The 20,960-nt window shown below is 45.9% G+C and overlaps 1 protein-coding gene and 1 long non-coding RNA gene across 3 annotated transcripts in view; one reads left to right on the top strand and one right to left on the bottom strand.

Moving 5' to 3' along the window:
• Positions 1-20,960, top strand: part of LPP (LIM domain containing preferred translocation partner in lipoma) — a 370,626-nt gene that overhangs the window by 4,433 nt on the left and 345,233 nt on the right. The window lies entirely within an intron of this gene.
• On the bottom strand, positions 7,732-19,699 carry LOC132331750 (uncharacterized). 2 transcript variants are annotated; one of them, XR_009487674.1, is made up of 5 exons: positions 19,465-19,699; positions 18,274-18,415; positions 17,510-17,653; positions 15,893-15,995; positions 7,732-15,420 (listed from the first exon to the last, which is right to left on the bottom strand). It is a non-coding gene; the product is annotated as an uncharacterized LOC132331750 (long non-coding RNA). The 2 variants fall into 2 exon arrangements; XR_009487675.1 differs by having other exon boundaries at positions 19,531-19,698.

Here is a 20,960-nt window from a genome sequence, read left to right as displayed (position 1 = left end):
GAGAGGACTGAAAGAGGGAATATGGGTCTGGTGCCATTCCAGAGTAAACAGAGAGGCACTTTTGGAGAGCAGTGTGCAGAGACTCCTGGGCAGCGTGTCCATCTCTGGAGGGGTGGGAGGAAATGAGGTTTCAGAGGTCAGCTCTGTTCCTCCTCTGATCTCTCACCACCTGCCACCATAGGGCCATGAAAGCCACTGAACCTGTAAGTAGAGAAAGTCTCTCTTTTATGAGATCTCATGACTGCTTGGTGGCAAATGACAAGATATTCTCGTGTTTTATGTCAAAACAAGGTATTTCAGGACAGGTGGAGAACAGTGAGGGTTCAGCACAGTGTGTACTGGAGAAATTAAACTAGACACTGTTGTGCAATTTCTTGTCATGACTTGGCATGACCTCCATTATACCCGTGAGATCACCTCCAGTGAGTATCAATAATCTCTTCCACTATGTCTTAATGTATTTTTAATACCTTGTAACTGCCAGAAAAATCATATTGTTTCTGGAAGCTTTCACTGCAACATTTAGTTATGCATTTATCCTATTGTCTGCGAATTCGGGATCCTTAGTTACCCACAAACAGAAAAAAAAGGTTAGGAATATATGTCCACAATAGTTTTAAAATAACATTGAAAATCTTCATTATCGGTCCTTGTTGAGTACAAAGTCTGATACAAATGATGAAAGGCAATTCCCAGCACCTTGACTGGGATATTTTGAATTATTGTAACTTAGTAATGAACTGGTCAGTTAAACCTTTCACAACTTAGTAATGAACTGGTCAGTTAAACCTTTCACAACTTAGTAATGAACTGGTCAGTTAAACCTTTCACATAGCTTTAGCTCCACCTTTTTAAGTTGCTTACTAAATACCACACCTTTTCCCAGCACAGAGATATTCTGTAGCATGTGAATTGTACACTCTCCATCAGATGTAAGCTCTTGTAGGTTTTTTTGCTAGGTCTTTGCTTAGCTAACACCTTAGGATGCAGCATTGCCCATCTTGAATCAAAATTAAATGGGATTTATGAGGCTGTATAAGGGCCTGAAATGTTCCAAGCAGTAAATATGGATTGGTGAGAAGAGCACACATAAAATGAGTGATGATAAGGGCTTTGCCATAAATATAACTAATCATACAGCTATTATCTCTAGTTCAGTTGACTATGACAATAACACTTAGCACTCTGGATCAGGGGACCTCAGGTTGCTCTGTAAGGAATTCTTGTTCACATTATACTGGTAGTGAAAATTCATATCTGGGAGATATAGTGAACATCTGAGACTTGAACAAACCATTGCATATTGTAGAATCGTGGAATAATTTGGGTTGGAAGAGACCTTTTGAAGTCACCTAGTCCAACCCTCCTGCCAGGGGCAGGGACACCTTCCATTATACCAGGTTGCTCAAAACTCCATCCAACCTTGTCTCGAACAATTCCAGGGATGGGGCATTCACAAATTCTCTGGGAAATTTGTTCCAGTCTTATATTATTCTCATTATAAAAACCCCCTTCTTTCTGTCTAATCTAAACCTGCCCTCAGTGAGTTTAAAGTCACCACCCTTGCCCCATTGCTACAGGCCCTCGGAGAAAGTCCCTCTGCAGCCCTTTTGCAGGCCCCCTTATGATATGGAGGAGTACAAATCTCATTTCCCTGTACTTCCAGAGATGTCCTACTCACTGGACCTTGGTACATGACTGGGTGGTATTACAGACACACCTGTAAGCAGAGACAGCTTCAAGGCAGAATAGAAACATCCCAGGCACCCCAGCCAGGGCCAGAACTGCCTAGCTGGATGGCATGGGAAAGCATTGAGGAGAGAAAAGAGGGCCCTTTTTGATGTTTTCCCTGGAAAGGTAATGATCTGGAAGGCAAATTTTTTTCATTTTCTCTGAGCTAAAATCTCACAAACTTTGGTGTTCTGGTCTTGCTGGAACAGGAGACAGAAGCACAATGTCAGCAGGGGAGACTTGACCTGGGATCTGCTTGGGCCTCCCATGTCTTCCTCTGGTCTTCCTCTGTCCTGTCTCTTTGGGAAAGTACTGCTTTCTGATGTCTCCGTGCCACTGTGGTGTAACCTGCACCTTGTGACCAGCTCAGCAGATGCTGAGGGATGAAAATTCCCTGCACTGAGCCCTGGAGTGGTTGGCAAGAACAGGTTGATAGCCTGATTCAGCGGCGACAGCACTCCACCCTCCTTCTGTAAATGCCTCCCATCTCCTGCTGCCAGTCATTACAGAAATAGAGACTTAGCTTTCCTCAGGAGGATCTAAATGTCCTGGTTGCTGCTTGGTAAGGGGCATATTTCTCCAATTAATTATTAAGTGGAGCTCTGGCTGGAGGAAGGGGTTGCAGAGATGTCAGAGTGAAAAGGGGGAGAGTGTTTTAACCTTTCTGGAGCTCTCTGCAATCAGCAGCAGGTTTGCCTTGTGGGTGCTGGCCAGTTCTTGTTCTACAGAACATCAGCAGGGCTGGCCAGCAGAGAATGGCCTCACGGGGACTCTGCCAACTTCCATGGCTCGAGGACCATCTTTCCTCCCTCCTTGGCAGCAGAAAGAAACTGCTACCTACAACTCATGTCTTCATCCTGCCCTTATTCTCCTGAGCTGGATGGAAGGTCCTGGCTCTGCAGGCAGCAGGGGAAGCAGACTTGGAAGAGCAATTGGAGGCACAGGGAGAAGATTCATCACCTGAGAAGGAGCAATGGGAAGGGTGCACTGGACATGGTGTTAGACTGGAAGTCCAGAGACCTGGGCTTTTATCAGCCTGGATTACAAGGACAAAGGAGAGTGCAATGATCAACTCACACCATGCACTGGCCCTCATTCCTTGGGAATATCACGAGAAAGCTGCAGTGCTCCAGGAAACCAGTGCGTCAACTCATGCTTTGGTTTCTTCCACAGTGAAATAATACTCTGCTACGTTGTGGTCCTACAATGAAAGGGGTTGAAGTGGGAGGGATTAATTGTGCTGTCTTTTCCAGATAGCATTCCTGAGGCAGACCCTCCACTGGTATGAATCAGCACAGTTCAGTATAGAATATTTACCATTGGACCCCACATACAGGAGAATTTTTGCCTGACCCTATGCTTTTCTTTTGAAACAGCTTAATTGTCCTCACAAAGAATACAGAGAACAGGGCTCAGCTCCATTAATTACTAAATGTTTTCTCAAGCCTGAACAGGGGTAACTCTGCAGGTCACCTCAGCACTCACCCACAGGGACCCTGCTGTAGGACAGCCACCAAGGCCAAAGGTGTAGGGCAGCTCTGAATCAACTTCCAAGCTGCCTAAGTCTGTGTGAGGCTGTGCTTTCCTACTCAGGGAATGCTACAGTCAGTAGGTATCCTGGAGCTTCTCTGGTTTGCCTAGGTCTTAGTGGCTGCTGTTAAGAATGTATGATTGCAGTGGTTGGGTTCTGCTACTCCTCTCAGTGGCACTGCAGTGGAGATGGTGTGACAGACTACTCACCAGCACAGGCCCAAGCTCAGCAAACTGAAGCCTTAAGGAAGGAACAAGTAAAGCAGGCTTGGTCTCCAAAGAGTTCATTTAACTCAAGGAAAGAGCCTTTCCCAAGGTCCTCCCCAGTTTCTTTCCCTGTTGCCATTGCCAAGGGGTTCCTTTGCAAGTGCCCTGAGACAGCCCCAGCAGGGGCAGCCCCTGCCTGTCCTGACATCAGTCACCTCACAGCTGAAGTGTGTAGCTCAGGGGTCATCTTCATGTCAGGCTTTGAAGGAGCACAGGACAGCTTCTTTCCCTGCTTAACCTATATGATCATGTCAGCCTCTGCTCTTCTTTTCCTGTTTTTTCTTTCTACAAAAAATTCTTTCTGAGGGAATGCACAGTTTTGGGTCCCAGACTCTTTGTCCAGTCTGGACTGCAGGACTTTGTTCCTGAGCACAGCCATCTCACTGACCTGGCCTGTGCTGTCCAGAGGGATTACTTGAAATATGTCTCTCTGGATCAATCACACCATGTCACTGAAGCACATTCATACACCTTCCTCTTGTTCTTAGCCAGCCATCAGCAGACTGCTCAAAATCAGGGTCTTGAGGGCAAACACTCCCAGCAGCACACTGGAGTGCTTGAGTGAGGAACAAGAGATTGTCCTAAATCAGTCCCTGCATCACTGCTCCTCCTGTCTAACCTGTGTGACCCATACTGTGCCTTCAGCCTGTTCTTTTTCATGTATTTATCATGTCCAGAGCTGCTTGTGATCCCACACACCCTGGTTTTGGAGCTGTGGTCCCCTTTGGCAGAGAAGGCTGCCCTGGGACCCTCAGGGTGCTGTGTCACAGAATCTGGGGACAAGCTCCTTGTATTTGTGTCCCTTTGTTGGTCCCATCTGTGCAGTGTGGTTGGTGACAGCTCCTTCTCACAAGAGCACCAGCAAAGACATCATTTGCTGGGGGCTTTGGAGGATGAAAATCAACCCGGGGTAGGAAAATGCCCAAGCTGACTTTTACCATTAAGCTATCAGCAGGATATGCTGAGGTGTTTAAATATTGATGCAAACACAGAAGAAATAGTTGTCTTCTTCTGGAACACATGAGGGTTTTAGGGTGTAAAACATCCCAGAGCTCTTTGTCAGCACAGTGTAGGTCACAGAGGTCCCTCCCTGGTACAGCACAGAACTGTGGGGATGGAAAACCCTCATCTCCTGCCTGCATAGACCCAGAGAGCTGAAACCCAAGTAAGACAATACTTGGAGTGGCACAGAGGTGGATTAATGGGTGAAAAGGCTTTCCTGCACCTGAGGAGAAATCCCCAGTCTAGGGCTATAAAGACAATGGAAAAGTTGGGAGCTGGAAAGTGAACCTCTCCTTTGGATCTGGATGTGATTGAGGGGACAGAGAGCTGCTGAGCCAGAACTTTGCTGTCCAGGAGGTGGAGTTTTGTTATTCAAGCCTCTCCACCAGAATCAAGTATTTTCAAATGGAGGGAAACATTATTCCTGAGGGTGTTTGCAGGGGGCTTCCTGCTGAGGTTTCTGCTGGCAGTTTGTAAGTCTGAGCCAGAATCACATGTATGAACATTTTGGTATTTTTGTCCATCCAAATATTCAGTCTTCCCCACCTGTGCCCAGGAGAGGCGCAGAAGAAGCCTTGACTTGTCCCTCAGCATGTTTTTCATAGTTACATCCTGGCACGATTGAGCTTCTTGCTCCTGCAGTTTCTCTTAAAACATTTTGGAAAAGGGAACACAGAAGCACTGAGGGGGCTTGAACAAGGTGTGAAGGATGGGTATGAGCAGAGCCAAGAGGATTAAAACCTTTAACCATTTTCTGGGCACTTTGGACAGAATGTCAGCTTCTTTGAGAGGGTGGAATCAGCTGCAAGGGCCAACTCCCAGCCAAACCTCTACAGCTCTTAGGGTCAGTGCTTTGTTTTGTCATGTATGAGAATGAGCAGTGACAGGCTGGCTTCACCTGGGGTCAGCATCATGTTCTCCTCAGAAATCTCTCCTGGGGCCATCCTCCACTCACCCAGCTCAGGGGTTCCCTTAGGCTCAGCTCCTGGCTGGCTGTCAGAGCACCCCTGTGCTGCTTTCTGGCTCCAGCTGCTGTACCACATCTGCACAGACAGGGCTCACCACTGCCTCATCTGTATTTTTGTAATGCCAGTTTTTCTAATTATAGGCCTGTGGCTATCAGCCAATCGACTCCATCTTTGAGACTCGTTATTGGACTTTGGATGTCAGGCTGAATTTTTCCTAACTGTCCATAATAACAGTAATAGCTTGACTTCCACCATGAGACAATTAACCTTCTTAAAGTTTAGTGCCTCAGGCTGTACCTCAGAAAGATTCTCCCTACAAAGCAGACAATTACCTTTACTTAATAACCTTTCTCTTTCTAATCTGATATTAGTGCCAAAGTAAATGTAAAGGGCAGTGCTCTATGTCCCCTCTTAAGTACTTTAAATGCCTGTCCATGAAAGCTAATGAGCTGCCATTTTGCTTAATCTAGATTTGCTGTGGATCTAACAGTACTCTGCAGCATCTTCCCTTTTTAAAAAACTTCATGAAAGGATACAGAACTGTTTTAGTTTGTATTGAAACTTTGTATGGAAAAAGGAAAACTGATGAAGCAGGAAGAAAAATAATGATGTCCAAATAACAAAACAAGACAAAGATAATATTCAACACTGGTCAACTGCTGGCTTAAGGCTGGTTTCAGTGGGAAGTGCTGTCAGTATCTGTAAAGAAGGAACTTGTTGCTGGAGCTTTACAGGGTTAGTGGCAGCCCCTCCTATTGACTCAGTGCAGATGTTGGGTGGAGAGACAAGGCTGGGGAGTTTTTCTGTGCATCTCTCTGTCCCACCAGCCAGGAGCACTGACCTCTCTGCTTATGGCTGCTGCAAACCTACAGCAGAAGCACAACTGCTCTGTAGATGTAATTTCTTCATGGATTGCTGCTCACAGTAATTAATATGTATAATATTAGTAACTGTTGAGACACAAAATGCTCTCTCAGCAAAGAAGTTATTGCTCTGCTGACCCTGTGTTTTGCACTTTCAGTGTGGGTTCTCTACTAATATTGAAAATTGCTCAAAGATTTCTGAGATAAAGACAAAGCTGTAGGCATTTCTCTATCATGTGAGCAAACCAGAAACAGGTTTAAAATCCAGGAAAAACAGTGTGATGGCTGCTCTTAGCAAAGATGCCTAATTCCTCAGTAGATCTTAAACCTGTGTCTTGGGATGCTGAGTATTTCCCCACACAGCAGAACGTCACCTTCATTTGCTTTATCATTGTGCCCCTGCTAAGTCCATTCCCTGCTGCTGAGCCAACATTTACTCTCTTCTCGTAAGAGTGCTCTGGTTTCATCATCTCAATCTAATGAGGGTTGTATTATTTTTTTATTATAATAAAAGCAGCCTCAGGTCTTAATCAAGATATTGGGCTAATTGCTATGGAAACCTAATTAGGCAGACCATGCCTCAAACTCTGTAAATATTTATACATGCACTTAACTGCATACAAACCAACCCTCCCTGGCCATGGGAATGGGGCTCAGCACATGCTGAAGTGTTGATAGGGGTGGGAGCCTGCTCTGAGACAAAGCTGAGCTGTGCTGCAACACGTAGAGAGGAGCAGGTAGCAGAAATCAGATTGGGATTGTGTGAGTGCAGATGGGGCTGGGTCAGATGGGGCTGGGTTAATAGCTGTACAGAACTGCTGCATTTCTTAAATTATCCTATAGAATAATGACTAAAAATATGTGAGTCTCTGTACCAGACACACACATGCATAGACAAATACAGGGGTGTATGAAGTCTCCCTAGCCAGAATAAACTAAGAGGTGCCCTGTGCTGTTCCCCAGCACAGCATTTTAAACATTTTTTTGAAAATTGTTCTTGAACTCAATCTTGGAAATCGTTTGTATGCACGAATCAGTTCATATTTACATGTTTGTTGCAGTAGAAAGAAAATTCAGTGTTAGCTTTGGTACAAACACTTTAGACCACTAAGGTATTAACTTCAGAAGCTGAATATATGGAACTAATCAAACCTTTTCATAAACAGATTAATGAGGAGACAAAAATGCACAAGTACAAGCTGCTAGGCTTTGAACAGTCATATCTTCTGCATGTCTTTATTTATTTAAGTTAACAAGTATTTTAATTGGTTTTGTTACATGTCAAGTTTGGGAACAATGAGGTGGGGTGAATTTGCTGAACAGACAAAAATATAATAATGTAGATAGAAATATAATAATGTAGACAGAGATCTCTGCATGAAACCCCATGTTGATCTTTTATTTATGGTTTTTCTCTCTGTCCTCAATATTTGCTGCACCCTCCTGTCTGAGCCCTGCTCTCTCATGTGGAGCTCTCCAATTTTGTGTGCAATATTTGGTCTCCAAGGTGTGAGCAGAGGTAGAGAACAAGGGCATTTAATTCAGCATAAACAGTATGACAGCATCCAACCAAGAACAGCAAATGCTCTACCACAAAAGCTGAGGATCCTCTTCCCAAGATTTTCTGCTCAAGCAGAAATCACTGTCCATTTAATGTCATTTATTTCTAGTAAATAACCTTGTACACAGAAAGCAATGAAACACTCCAAGAAAAAGAATGAAAAAAAAAAACCAAAAGCAAAATTAAATGAAGTTACCATGACCTGTTTATAAACCTTGTGCTTGGAGCAGAGGGGGAAAGGAGATGGGGCTGCTCAGAACAAACGTTTCCTGTGCTGGCTGAGTCACAGCAAGGTTCAGCCCCTCAGTCCTGCTGGGGACCTCTCGCAGACCTCACTCCCCATTCAAGACTGTAAATTTCCTTCCTGAGTTTGTTAGCAGCAAACAATGTGTGTAAAAAAAACCCCTCAAACACCCAAGCCCACTATAACTGCTGTTATTATGCAAAAGAACTAATGCATAAGCAATCTGCTGCTCTTGGAGGAGCGTGCAACGTGACACCAGCCACCACAGAGAGCAGGGCAGCAGCTCTTCCAAACCTGGAGATAAAGAAGGGATCTCCGTGGGGCTGGCTGAAAATTTTCTATTCAACACTTTTCTTTTAAACTAGCTCTTGAGTAACTTTATTTTTTTTTTCCTCCAAAGTTATGTCATTTCTGTACAAAACATCACCTTCTTATTAAACCAACCAAACAAGAATCTCCTCTCTCTTTGCTAATATGAATAATTTTGACCCTGGGAAAATGTCGTGGGATATGTCTCGGCGAATTTTTAGTGCACACACACCAAGTCCTCATGAGGCTCCAAGGACAGGTTTCCCACCTGTTGTCCTGACTTCAGGAAAGGCTCCCAGGAAAAGGGGATTAATGGGCAGTAGTGTGAGGTGCTGCATGGGAAACCAAGTCTGAGCAGGACAGCAGGCTCTGGGGGAGAATGGGGCCCTAGAGCTCCAGCTTCACAGACAGAAAGCCTTAATTTCCATTTCCTATCTTTCAGTTTTTCACTGAGATGCCAAATTTTTTCTTATAGGAAAATTACATTCCAATCACTGCTGATGTTAACTCTTACCCTAAGAAAGTTCCAACTTTTCTTTCTAGCTGAGATGTCTCTTTCAAATTTTTCCTAAAGCTTCAAGAAGAAAGAATAAAAGCCATGGGATTCAGAGAAACTTGATATTTCTCATGTTTAAAGGGGAGTTAGTCATATTAAAGTGAGCTTCTCTTTATATGTCAGAAAAGAGAGTAGCAGAAGTGACAACAAAACACACAGCTATTTTTTGATTTCCAGTTCACTGTGAAGAGTTGTTTTCACCCTCTCCCCCTCCTCCCTTTAGGAAGAAGTGTTAAATTAGCAATAAAAACAGCACATTAGTTGACAGGTACTGCAAATAATCTGATCATGAGACAGCATTAAAAAAACCCCTATTCAGCATGTTGTGGATATTGGGGTTATTCTCTTCGGCAATTACATCTCAGGGAAGTTCTCCCTAGTTATTTAATGGGCTGGAGCTAAAGGATTTTTAAAGCACATTTCAGATCTGCTGGTATTGAAAAGGATCAAGTATTTCATAGTCACAGATAAGTTTTACAATTGTTTATGGCACATCCTAAGTTAATCTCCGTCAGAAGAAAGCTGACAGTACCTAACATGAAATTCTGCCAAAGAGAGTCTGTGTAGGCATAAAAGGAGAAGAGGCAGAATGCAATGCTGGGCATCATGAATAAAAAGACTTATTCAGCCAGGGCCCAAAAGTGACTTTTTTAATGCTTATTTTTAACTAACTGTGAACTTCTGCAATAAGCAGAGTGCTACTTGGCTCCTTAAATAGCTGCAATGTTGAGCTGGCACTCACTTCTGTTACTATGTGAATTTATGGAGCTGTTGTCACACGCTTTGTTGGAGGAAATATATGGTGGTTCTGTCATAGGGACTGGACACCTATAATTCTCACTTTCTTTGCCTGCTCATAAATCCCTGCTGCTCAGCCACACCATTATTACACTTGGGTTGTTGCTATAATCCCCTCGCTGGAGCAGAGCCCTCGCAGTGCCTTGCAGGGGAAGTGCTGAGTCACCAGTATCGCTCCAGTGGAGATGAAATGCTGCACAGGGTCGGTGACTGCCTGCCTGGCAAAGGAGAGTCAGGCACGTAGATCTGCCCCAGGGGCATGCTGACAGATAGATCCAGGGCTGAAAGACATTGGGTGCCTTGGAAATGCCACTTTTGGTTTTTACCATCTTGAATAAGGTTTAATGGGTTTTGGTGCCTAACTGGTATCAAAGCAAAGGTACAAGCTTTGCTTCTTGATTTTTTCTGTAAGACCCTGCCTAAGAAAGGGCACTTCCTTCTTCTTGTTGATTAGAGAAGCACTTGTCTTACTGGAGTACGAGTCTAAGGAGGAGCAGCTGATGGTGCTGGGGTTGTTTAGTCTGAAGGAAAGGAAGCTTGGGGGAACCTTACTGCTTCCTACAACTACTGGATGTTGTGGACAGGTGGGGGGGGGGTCAATCTTTTCTCCCAGGTGACAGACAGATGATTGGTCAAGAGGAAATGGCTCCAAGTTGCACGAGGGGACGTTTGGATTGGATAGCAAGAAAGGTTTCTTCACTGGAAGGATTGTCAAACATTGAAACAGGCTGCCCAGGGGAGTAATGGAATCACTGTCCTGCAAAGTGATCAGAAAATGCATACATGTGGTGCTCAGAGACGTGCTTTAGTGGCTGTGTCAGGTTAATGGTTGAACTCCAACCTTAACTATTCTATTCTATTCTATTCTATTCTATTCTATTCTATTCTATTCTATTCTATTCTATTCTATTCTATTCTATTCTATTCTATTCTATTCTATTCTATTCTATTCTATTCCTCCCCTCCCTGTGCTTTTTGCCCAGGCCATTGCAGCTGCTGCAGAGGACTTGGTTGTACTTCATTTGTGTGCATAAAGCCCTGCCTCGCCCCGCAGGCCTCGAGCTGCCGGCACGGAGCAGTGTGAGATCCTTTATTGCTCAGACACTTGCAGTCTGGCTAGGCTGGGGATGGGTTTGATCTCAGGGCTGCTCTCGGACCCCGCGCTTTGCTGCAGCGCTCCTTTGTGTCTGCGCCGGGGCCGCTCCGTGCTCAGTGCGCGGCGGCTGCCGCTGCCTCTGGCTCTGCTTTTTGAGTCACCGCCGTCTCTGCTCCTCCGGCCTCTGAACCCTTTCATCTTGCCCCGCTTCGCACTGCAGCCGCCTTCTTTCATCTCCTCCTCTGTGCCTGTGGCGATGCCCTTTCGGGAGCTGCCCTCTGCTTCATCCCAGTCGCTGCTGGAGGAGCCCCTGTGCGGCTGGACAGGTCGCTGTCGCAGCCCGAGTGGCAGTGGCACCTTGCAGAGTCCCCCCGGCCCACGCCACTCTCTTGCCCGGCCCCCGGGAAATTGCTGCTGTCCCCTGTGCCTCTGTTTCTCTCTCTGGCTCTCATCTGTCTCTTTTGCTCAGGCCAGAGGCTGCTGTGTGTGACAAGCCCGGCGGTGCCCCGGGTCCCAGCTGGGAACGCTGCCGTGGCACAGATGAGAGCCACCGCGCTGGGAGCCCTGTCCCTGCTGCAAGCTCTGCTCAGCCCCTCGTCTGTACAAAGCCCATCTGCCTGTCTCTATGTCCGCTGCTTAGAGACAGGTGAGCCCTCCCAGGGAGACGGTCTGGGTGTGTAACCCTTCCTGCACCTTTGTGGGAACAGTAAAATCTAAAATGTGGCTGTGTTTTACTGCCAGCATCAGGGTGTCTCAGTCCTGTGTTGGAGGGAAGAGTTAGGCTGTGTCTACATCCACCTGTGAGATGGATGGCAGTCCAGGAGCCACCAGGAGCAGCACCTGGGTGTTGGGACAGCACTGGGGTGCTGCTAGGTGGGCTCCTATTGCTCCTATTCTTTCCAGGCTCCCAGGGAGCTACGGAGCATCTGTGACTTATCCCAACAGCTTGCAGGGGGCCAGACTCAAGGAGAGGCATACCCCACAGGAAGGGAAAGTCCTGAGGACAGAGGACCACCACGATTGTTGTCTCATTAAGCTTGTAGCCCACGGGAATGACGCTGCATTCCCTTGTGTGGCTCCTGCAGGGACTTCATCCATGGCCTATTCACCACCACAGGGACCAAATTCTGGCAGCAGCCACGCACTGAGCGTCCCCTCACCCTCTGGGCGGCTCAGGTATGTCCCTCATCTGTGCTGTAAGCAAGCATGGGGAGAGTGGATGGAGACAGGGAGTCTCTGTCCTCTTCCTCCAGCACCGTGTGTCAGCCCATTGTGCTGGAAAGCCGTCTATTGATCAAGATCCATTGCCAGTTATTTCCCGGAGAAGCAAGCAGTGATTGAAGAAAGGTTGGTGCCTCTGAGACATACTTTTCCCCCTGGAGCAGTGCACTTATCTCCTGTTCCACCACCAGAACAAGAGGGAAGGGCATAAGCCAGCCCAAGGCCATCGTTGCCTTATAAAAGGCAGTGTTGGAGATGGTCAATGATGGGCACCAACTGGAGGAGCTTAATCCCTGCTCATCCCGTTTTGACAAAAAAAATCACATGTTTTGATAATAAAAGCTTCCACCTGGAGAGCTTGATGAAAAGCACAGGGAAGTGTTGGTTCTAGGCAGGAATTTGCTTTACTATTCTGCTCCTCAGGAGCTTTCATAAGCAGGTTTCTTTGCTACCACAACAGAAAGTACACCCCTTTCATAATGAATTGCCTTCAACTACTATGAGCCAAGCTTAGGGCTTTTTTTGTTTTTGTTTTTTTAAGTGTGGGAGCATAGAAAATTAAAATCTCTGTTGGATTTTTTTAAAGCAATTATTTTAAGCACTGTGAATAAACAGGGAGTGTCTTACAAACACCTGTTATTTTTCCCATCGTGAGTTTGGCTGCTGCTGAACAGTCAGAAATGCTGCTCTTTATAGGATAAAGAGTGTTTATCTGGCAGAGAAGAATAGGGTTTGTTTTCACCACAGAATAATGCACTGGCTGCCATATAAAATGCAGCACCAAGTATTATTGAATCGGAGGCATTTGTTCCCCAGCTTCCTCCTGGTTGCTGACAGATTGGTGATACTCAGTTGCTCCCAATCCGAAAGAGGCATCTCTGACCTGGGCAGAAGGAACTGATTCCAGCCTAGGCATTGATTCAGATCTAGCTCTCAGCTGTCTTCTGGAGAAATCAGAAGCTGCAAAGTCTGGCCTTCTGAACTTCAGTAGGAGTAAAGTCCATCTCAAAGTCCACGCTCCCAAAACACACTGCAAAAAGAAGGATCTGGAAACAGTTCTGGGAGATTCTTATGATCAGCTGCTTCCTCTTTACCCCTTTTCCCCATCTCCCTGTCTGGAAGCTGCAGGATGACAGTACCATGGGGACTAGGCTGCTGCTCGTACAGTAGTATTCAGAGCACGAACAGAACAGCACAGGAACCTGAGGCAGAGGGATTACAGCAGCAGTTGGTTGGCTGAGCTGACCTGATTGAGCTGACACTTCCTTCTTTTCCAGCCTTAACCTTTGCTGAAGGTTGTCACCTCCTCTTGCCTGTCCTCCCTCCGGGTGGGGGGAAGCTGCAGAGCAGCTGAGCAGGAGCCTCGTGAGCAGGACATGGCCTGAAGGGAGGGAAAGAAGAGGTCAGAGGTGGCTGGGGCTCTGTAGATGAGACAAAGCACACGGGCTGACAGCAATGGACTTGCAGCATGCACTTGGTATTGCAGGTCAGGCTGGAGGTGACCTGACCAGTGACCATTCCACAGAGACAGCCGAGATCCTTTGTCCTTCTTCCCTCAGGTAGCAACCAACCACCAGCGTTGTTTTTCAAGTACGTGTCTAAAGACAGCAAGGCTCTCTAACAAGCTAAGACAAGCATCACATTAGCCCCTAGCAGGGATGATTTTAGTAGGGACACTTGCAAAGCTCTATTGTAGCCAGCCAGCAAGTGCTCTGCCTCCTAGGTTTTGCAAGTTGATAGTATGGGAGTATGTTTTTTACTCTATTATCTTGCTTCTCAAGAGTTTCCAATAAATCAGGGCTATTTCTGAGGCTCAGTGAAAGACCAGGAAGAGAGTGCAGAGGAGAGGTGAGGGGGCACTGGGATTAACTTGCTCCTGTTGGTGCTTGTGCTTTTGAGCAGTTCAGATGTCCATCTGGCCAGTTATCTCTCTTCTCTTACTGGTTCTGCACTGGATCTGTGCTCTGCCAGGCTGAGGTGTCCTGAGCAGGACATGGTGAAGGGACAGAGGTGAAAGATGATGCCATGTGTGAGGCAGAACAGAGGTTTACACACCAGACATGCTGTTTTAGCAAAGCACTGCAAGTCAAGCAAAGCTGCCTGGGCTCTGAAGAGCTGAGAAGGAAGCAAAGAAATCTCACCAGTTTTACTCTTGCTATTGCTCTTTAAAAGCCTCTAGCTGAGAGCACGTAGGCAGCCAGTCTGCATTGCAAACTCTGAACCTCTGCATGGCGAATGGGGACACTCAGGAGCCTCCACCAACTCTTGGCTAGTGGTAGAAAGGATGTTTTCAGTGGTTAAGGTGTAAGACAGGTAGCAGAGACCAGGCTTCCATCCTGGGCGTTGTTACCAGTAAACTGTGTGTGAACAAACCCCTCAGGCCAAAATTTTCATTGCCCTGCCCTTCTGAAAATCAGGCCACGAGTTGCGTAAATATGGGTGTAGGTACCGAGCAGTAGGCAGCCAGCTTGGAACATTCTGGCTTTAATCCCTGTGCCTGAGTTACCTCATTTATAAAATGGGGATAATTCTTTGCTACCTCGAGGGATGCTCTGAAGCACAGCCCTATTGATGCTGGTGGAGCATGTCCCAGCTCGCTGGATAGCTATTATTCTACACTTGACAGAAATTGGATACGGCAGAGCTGAACCAGTGCTCTTGGTGTAGTTTTCTGTGTTGCCAGCGGACAGCCTTTGAGCCACAGTTCCTGCCCCCCAGCAATAAGACAGAGCAGACCAGGGACACTTTTTGGCATTGCCACAGCTCCATGTTGCAGCTTTAAAAAAGCCAAGTACCCCAATAGTTCTGCCCCTGCCTGTCACTGCCCCAGGGTACTCAGACTGGACATAGGACATGCATCCTTCCCCCTGGGGGGAATGAGTTGCCAGGACATGTGGTGTGTGTGGCGTTGTAACTCCTTCTGTTATGAACAAATTTTGTTTGTATCTCCTCAAGTTTATGTGCTTGGTTTTCATGAATCATGAGCTCAGCATTTCTGCTGCAGAGACAGACGTCTGCACAAGACAATTAAAAGAGCAAATTGATTCAGAATAGCTCTGGATTTTGACACTCTTCTTCTGTGATAAAAGGATCTCTTCCTCTGTTTCACATGAGCTGTTGACACCAGGAAGCTTTCCCATCAATTTTCCACCAAGGAAAAATATTTAATTCAGCCTATGACTTCCACATCATTTTCATAATCAGCATCAAGACATTCTTTCCAATAGAACTGTGGTCTTTCTTCCTTCTTCCCAGCAACTTATCCCAGATACTCCTAGGAGAAACACGGATGATACATCACTTTATGCTAAAAAACATGTATTTATATTTCAAAAACTCTAATGCCACGGGATTAATATTTGCTCAATGCTGGCATAATCTTGCTCTTAGATCGCTTCCAGATTTAAGTCATAAAATGCAGGGAATACGATTTTTTTAAATTGAAAAATGCCTGCTTGGTTTTCATCTTCTGTCCTGCTGGAAACTAAAGCATAGAGGAAATCTTGGGAGAAGAGTGTTATCCTAGGACTGTGTCTCTGGACTCACCCTCAGGGTGAGGTGATTTAAGTTTGGCTGCCTATCTCTAATGACAGCTATTGTATCTTCTGAGTTTCAGCCCTCGGCACAATGACAAATGAACCTCCATGCCCACCTTTGCACCCAACTGGTTTCATATCAGGCAGTTTCACTGCCCACACATAGGTTAGATAAAAGAGGAGTCTTCGACTCTTTTGCAATCCTCTTACCTCCTCAGAAACCTTCTGCAATCTGCATTGTCTTGAACAAAGGGTGAGCTAAAGGATGAGTGGGATACTTCATTATAACCTCTGGCTGTGCAATGAGTCACACCTGTGATTTTGAAATACAAAATAATAAATTAAGAGGGCAGTAGTGAGATTGAGCTGACAACCTGATAATAAAAATACTGGGCAACTTGTCAACTTCAGCTGAGTAACCAAAGAACGACACTTTCTGCCAAGCACAGGCAAATGAGAGGCTCTCTTTGCTGCACTGTTTTCATGATGTGGCCAACAGCAATGTCTAGTGGTTCAATAAAATGTAAACACTGACTATATTTTCTGGAGCCAGTTTCTCTTTTTGTCCTCACGGAGAAGGAAGGTTGGCATCCAGAAGTCTGAAGTAAAGATTGAGAGCTGGGACTCTGCCTTGTGTTTATGCCAACAGAAAAATCTCTATGACTCTGTTTACCTAAATGTAGATGACTTTATAGATAGGATTTAGAAAAGTATAATTACTATTAGCCTGATTCTCAGAGGGAAGGCATTCATAAATATTCTCTACTTATTAATCATCATACACAGTCATTTTCCTACAGCTGTCAAACTAACTGTCAGACTCTTCTCTTCATTGACTTCTCTTTCTCAGTGGTACAAGGGTGTGTGGTATGGAGCAGCTACCTGGGCCAGCTCACTGACCACAACACTGCAAAGCCACACTGCAGACAATTTGGGACACAGCTTCATAAGCCAGCTTTGCAGGAAAGGGAACAGGAAAATGCCAAAAAACAAACCAACCAACCAACAAAAACCCCCAAAACAACAAACAAACAAAAATGCCCAAACAGACAGAATTTGCAGAATTTGGGTAGGAATTAATATTCTTCTCTATGGAAAGAACAAAAAAAAAAAAAAAAAAAAGGAAAAGACTTGTCACCAACATGTCTTCTCCTTTGGGTGACTACAGGAATAGGTATTTGCTCCCAGGAAAGCCTCTGTTATTCTGGGCAACGAGCTCACTCTCTTTGTCTGTGAGGGGGAGGAATGCTCTCGGTGTTTCTGTGAGAAAGGTGGGGCAGCAGCTGGGTAACTGAGATGCTCACGTGGAGGTTTGGCATGACCCAAAATTGTCACCAGGACAAAAACATCCCCAAACAAAACAGAAAACTTCTCAATGGAGAAAAATCCCCTACTGAAGGCCTGTGCAGAGAGCCAATCCCAGCAGCAAGGCAGCATAGCTCCTACTGGAACCAAAAGATTTCTGGATTTAGGAGTAAAATGTAAACTTTAAAAAAAAGACAATAACAAATAAAAGCAATTGTTTTTCTTTTCCTATTATTCCAATGAATCTGGTGTTAGGAAATAGACATTCTGGTATGAGGGAAAGCCACTGTGTTGCTTGTGAATTGACAAAGTACAGGGTAGTTTTTAATGTTCTAGACAGGATATCTTGACTTTTGAGCATTGCTCAAATAAAACAAAGCACTTCAGTTTTTGCCCATCATTACAACTGCACATTTAGTTTCATGATTGGCATCTGGGCTGAGTCTCTGTATACTCTAATATCAGAAAAAACAACATATACCAGCCAAGGAGACAGTAGTGATTGAACTGTCAAGGACATACCCATTTGTACCAGCTGTGAGCTGGAGGATGGCTCTTGAAATGGACAGCTGAAATCTTTGCACCTCTGACCCAATCAGCACTGTTCCACTGGTGATTTTGTGTCTTCAGTTTCAGAGATTGTAGAATGATTTGGCTTGCCAGGGACTGGACAATGAAATGAGAGACAGATCTAGACTGAGTCTAGTTGGCAAGTGGAGCACACCATTTTTAGTGGGAAGTATATATTTTTAAATATTGCAGTGAGATAATCAATGTGTTACAGTAGGTCAGCACTGTCTTGAGGGATCTGGGGCCATGGGCAGTCTGTACCCCAGTGTCAATCACAGCCCCATGCTCATAGTACCTCCTACAGTAGGACATGCCTGTGTCTATATTTTATAAAAAAAACAGCTCCAGGTCAGGATGCCAAATTGTTCTTGAAGCAAGTGAATCTGGCAGCAAAGAAAGAGCTCAGGCCATCTTCTTGGCCATAAAGCAGTGATGGAAAGGTGAGCAAGACAGATGGTGATTACTATATCAGACACTTGGCACTACTAATCCTCAACTCTTCTCTCAAGTGAAAACCTTAAGAGAAACCCCCATTTTCCCAAGTATGTTCCTGAATTTAATCCAGTGGGACCTGGAAAAGCCAATCAGCCATATGCCCACACTGAACAACCCTTCAGGAGGTGCCATGGCTACACTCGCAACCTGTCACCTGTAACTCCTCCAACTCAATGGCCACATATTTATTTACATTCTGGGACTTGAATTCACACTCTTACCTGGGCAGTGAGACATGTCTCTTTCTCCACCACTCCTGCTTGCCAGGGAATGCATAGATAAAGCAGGGTGCTCCCTCCTGCCACCAAGGACAACGTGCTCTTATTAGCCCTGAAGGCTGGACATGCTTCTTGTTTCAGCAACCTGGAGTGAACATGGAAAGCACCTGGCCACAAGGGCTGTAAACAAATAGAAACTTGACTGGGAGTTGCCACACAGCACAGGAATTTAAATGAGATACAAAGCCAGGCACCTCCTATTACTAAGGAAAATTCAAGCTGCCATTTGTCCCTGCACAGTTCTGTTTTCCAGCGCCAACACACCCCAGCCAGAGACAGTTGGGCATGGAGGATTCGCTGGGCCTGACGCAATGTTCCCAGCCTGGGATCAGATTAGTCCTAACCCAGGATCTTATGCAAATCCAAGGCTGAAGGAAGCTTGAGAATGAAATAAGAGAAAATCCCCCGATGAAGGCTGCTGATAGAAGCAGCTGCCTCCAGCCGGCGAGCAGCACCGCCCTCAGCCCAGCTCCTGGCATGCCACCCTGGGCAGGGGCTCGGGGGCTGGTGACAGTCCAGCACTGAGGAGGAGACCAGGACCCTGCCCCATCCCACACACACAACAGATCTACCTGAGCGAGCAGGAGGCCATGCCAAAAACATGGACAGGCAGGCCTGTATTCCACCGTCTGTGGAGAGTCCTTGGGCAGCTCTGCTGTGATGGCTGTGTGGAGAGGCTGAGTGTAGGCACCATGCACTCTCCATTTTCCTGGGCTTGCTAGATATCCTCTGTTCAGTGGACATATACATCTACTTTCTACTGTGCACAAGATTTGGGAGTTAAGAGGGTATCCAGAGTGCCTGTGTTCCCTACCTGCTTAAAGACCATACTCACAGAGTGTTTGTTGTGGTGCCCCTTTAGTAAGAAGGGATCTACTCTAGCTATCCCAAATATTAGGAGTGGAGCTAGGTCCCACAATTTGTTTCACACCGATAAATGACGTTCAAACGGCAGCAACTTCTCTCCCCTGCTCTCTGTGCACAGGGTACACACTGCAGCGAAGTAGAAAGGACCACAGTTGCAGGAACAACTTCTGGTAGCCTCTGTGATCCCTGATAATTACTCTTCTTAGCCTCCCCTGGTGCCTTACAGATGCTTGATGGCAGCTCAGCAAAGCCAACCACGCGTCCTACCTGCGCAAGACTCTTGGTATCTGGTGTCAACGTGACTAAGACCGACTTGCAGGTTCTGTCACCTACCATTCCCAAGAAACTTTCTCCCGGAGGCAGTCAAGGCACAGGGCTGCCACAGCAGGTATTTTGCCCAGTTAAGCAAGTGAGCAGTGCTATGTAGCTGCTTGACATTTAGAGCAGAGCAGAGGAAGACAGACTGGAGGGAGATGTTGCAACCTTGTTTGTGTTGGCAATGGATGGGGTTGCGAAAAAGCCCTAAGAGAAAGTAACAAACAAAGGGTGTGTCTTGAAAGGAGGTTGAGTTCAGAAACCTTTGCACAACACGTGCAAGAGCCAGGTGATTCAGAGCTGCCTTTCCTACACTCTGGTGACCTAAATCCCCCAACAAAAGGCACTAGTATGTGCAAATACAATAAGAGTCTCCTGGCCTCTGGACCTGGTTTTCCAGGAAGAAAACCTGCCCCTGTGGTACAGAATGACACACTGAGGTGCAGCGAGGGATGTTTTTAGGGTTGTGTTTAGAAACTCAGGGACTGTTTAAGATCAGACTTGGGGATAGTGGCCCAAAATTTTAGTTTTCATGTGGCTGAGTTTCTTCTGACATAAAGCTCCTCTTTACATTGCCTCTTGTAAGTCAACCATTATTATGAGTATTTCAGATTCTTTCCATTTTAGTGTTTTGTTCTGGGTTTTTTTTTCCCAAAATAGGAAATAGCTTTTTTTTGTTTGGGGGAGAGGAGGGTTAGCACTCCATGAGTGTGATGCTTTCACAGAATCATAGAATAGTTTGGGTTGGAGGGGACCTTAAAGTTCATCTAGTTCCAAACCCCTCTTGGTGTGCAAGGGCACCACCCTCTAGGCCAGGCTGCCCAGGGCCCCAAGGCCTTGGACACTTCAGGGATTCTTTAAGAAATGTTCTTTCAGTCCAGGCCTCTAGAAGAGTACAGCAAGCATAATCAGTCTGTGCCTGTTAGTTACAGGGGAAAATACACTTTGGAGCTTTTTTGGGGCTCCAGAAGTGAAGTGCAAGTGTTCCTTGCTCCTTTGTTTGAACACACTGTATGAATTATTGTTTCATCTGCTGTGGGAGCACTCCCATAGAGCACTGCTGTGTTACTGTACAGTAAATTTTTCTGAGCCCATGGTATTTCCTGGGAGGGGTGCTCATAAGATGACCATGAGTTTTTTAATCCCTTTGGCAGCCTGTTTAGAGATCCCTCTATGCTTTCACCATCATGGGCAGCCTTTCACCACATCTTGCATTGCCAAGAGGAGATCACACAGTGGTGCTGACTCAGTGCTATGGAGAGGGGTTGTGTCATGAGGCACTGATGAGGCAGATGAGCAGTGATGTCAGAAGGGTGGAATCTGCATATCCTGTTGGAATAAACAGATAAATGCCAAGTCAAGCTCCTCCACCATCTCTTGCGCTCTCAGATTTTTTCACTGTCTTGTTTGTGATTCAGCCTTTGAGGCACCTGGTGTTTGTTTGTATT

This window comes from Haemorhous mexicanus, chromosome 10, assembly GCF_027477595.1.
Source record: "Haemorhous mexicanus isolate bHaeMex1 chromosome 10, bHaeMex1.pri, whole genome shotgun sequence".
In the NCBI taxonomy this organism is placed as follows: domain Eukaryota; kingdom Metazoa; phylum Chordata; class Aves; order Passeriformes; family Fringillidae; genus Haemorhous; species Haemorhous mexicanus.
Note: the sequence above shows the minus strand (reverse complement) of the source record. Positions and strands in the feature narration are given on the sequence as shown.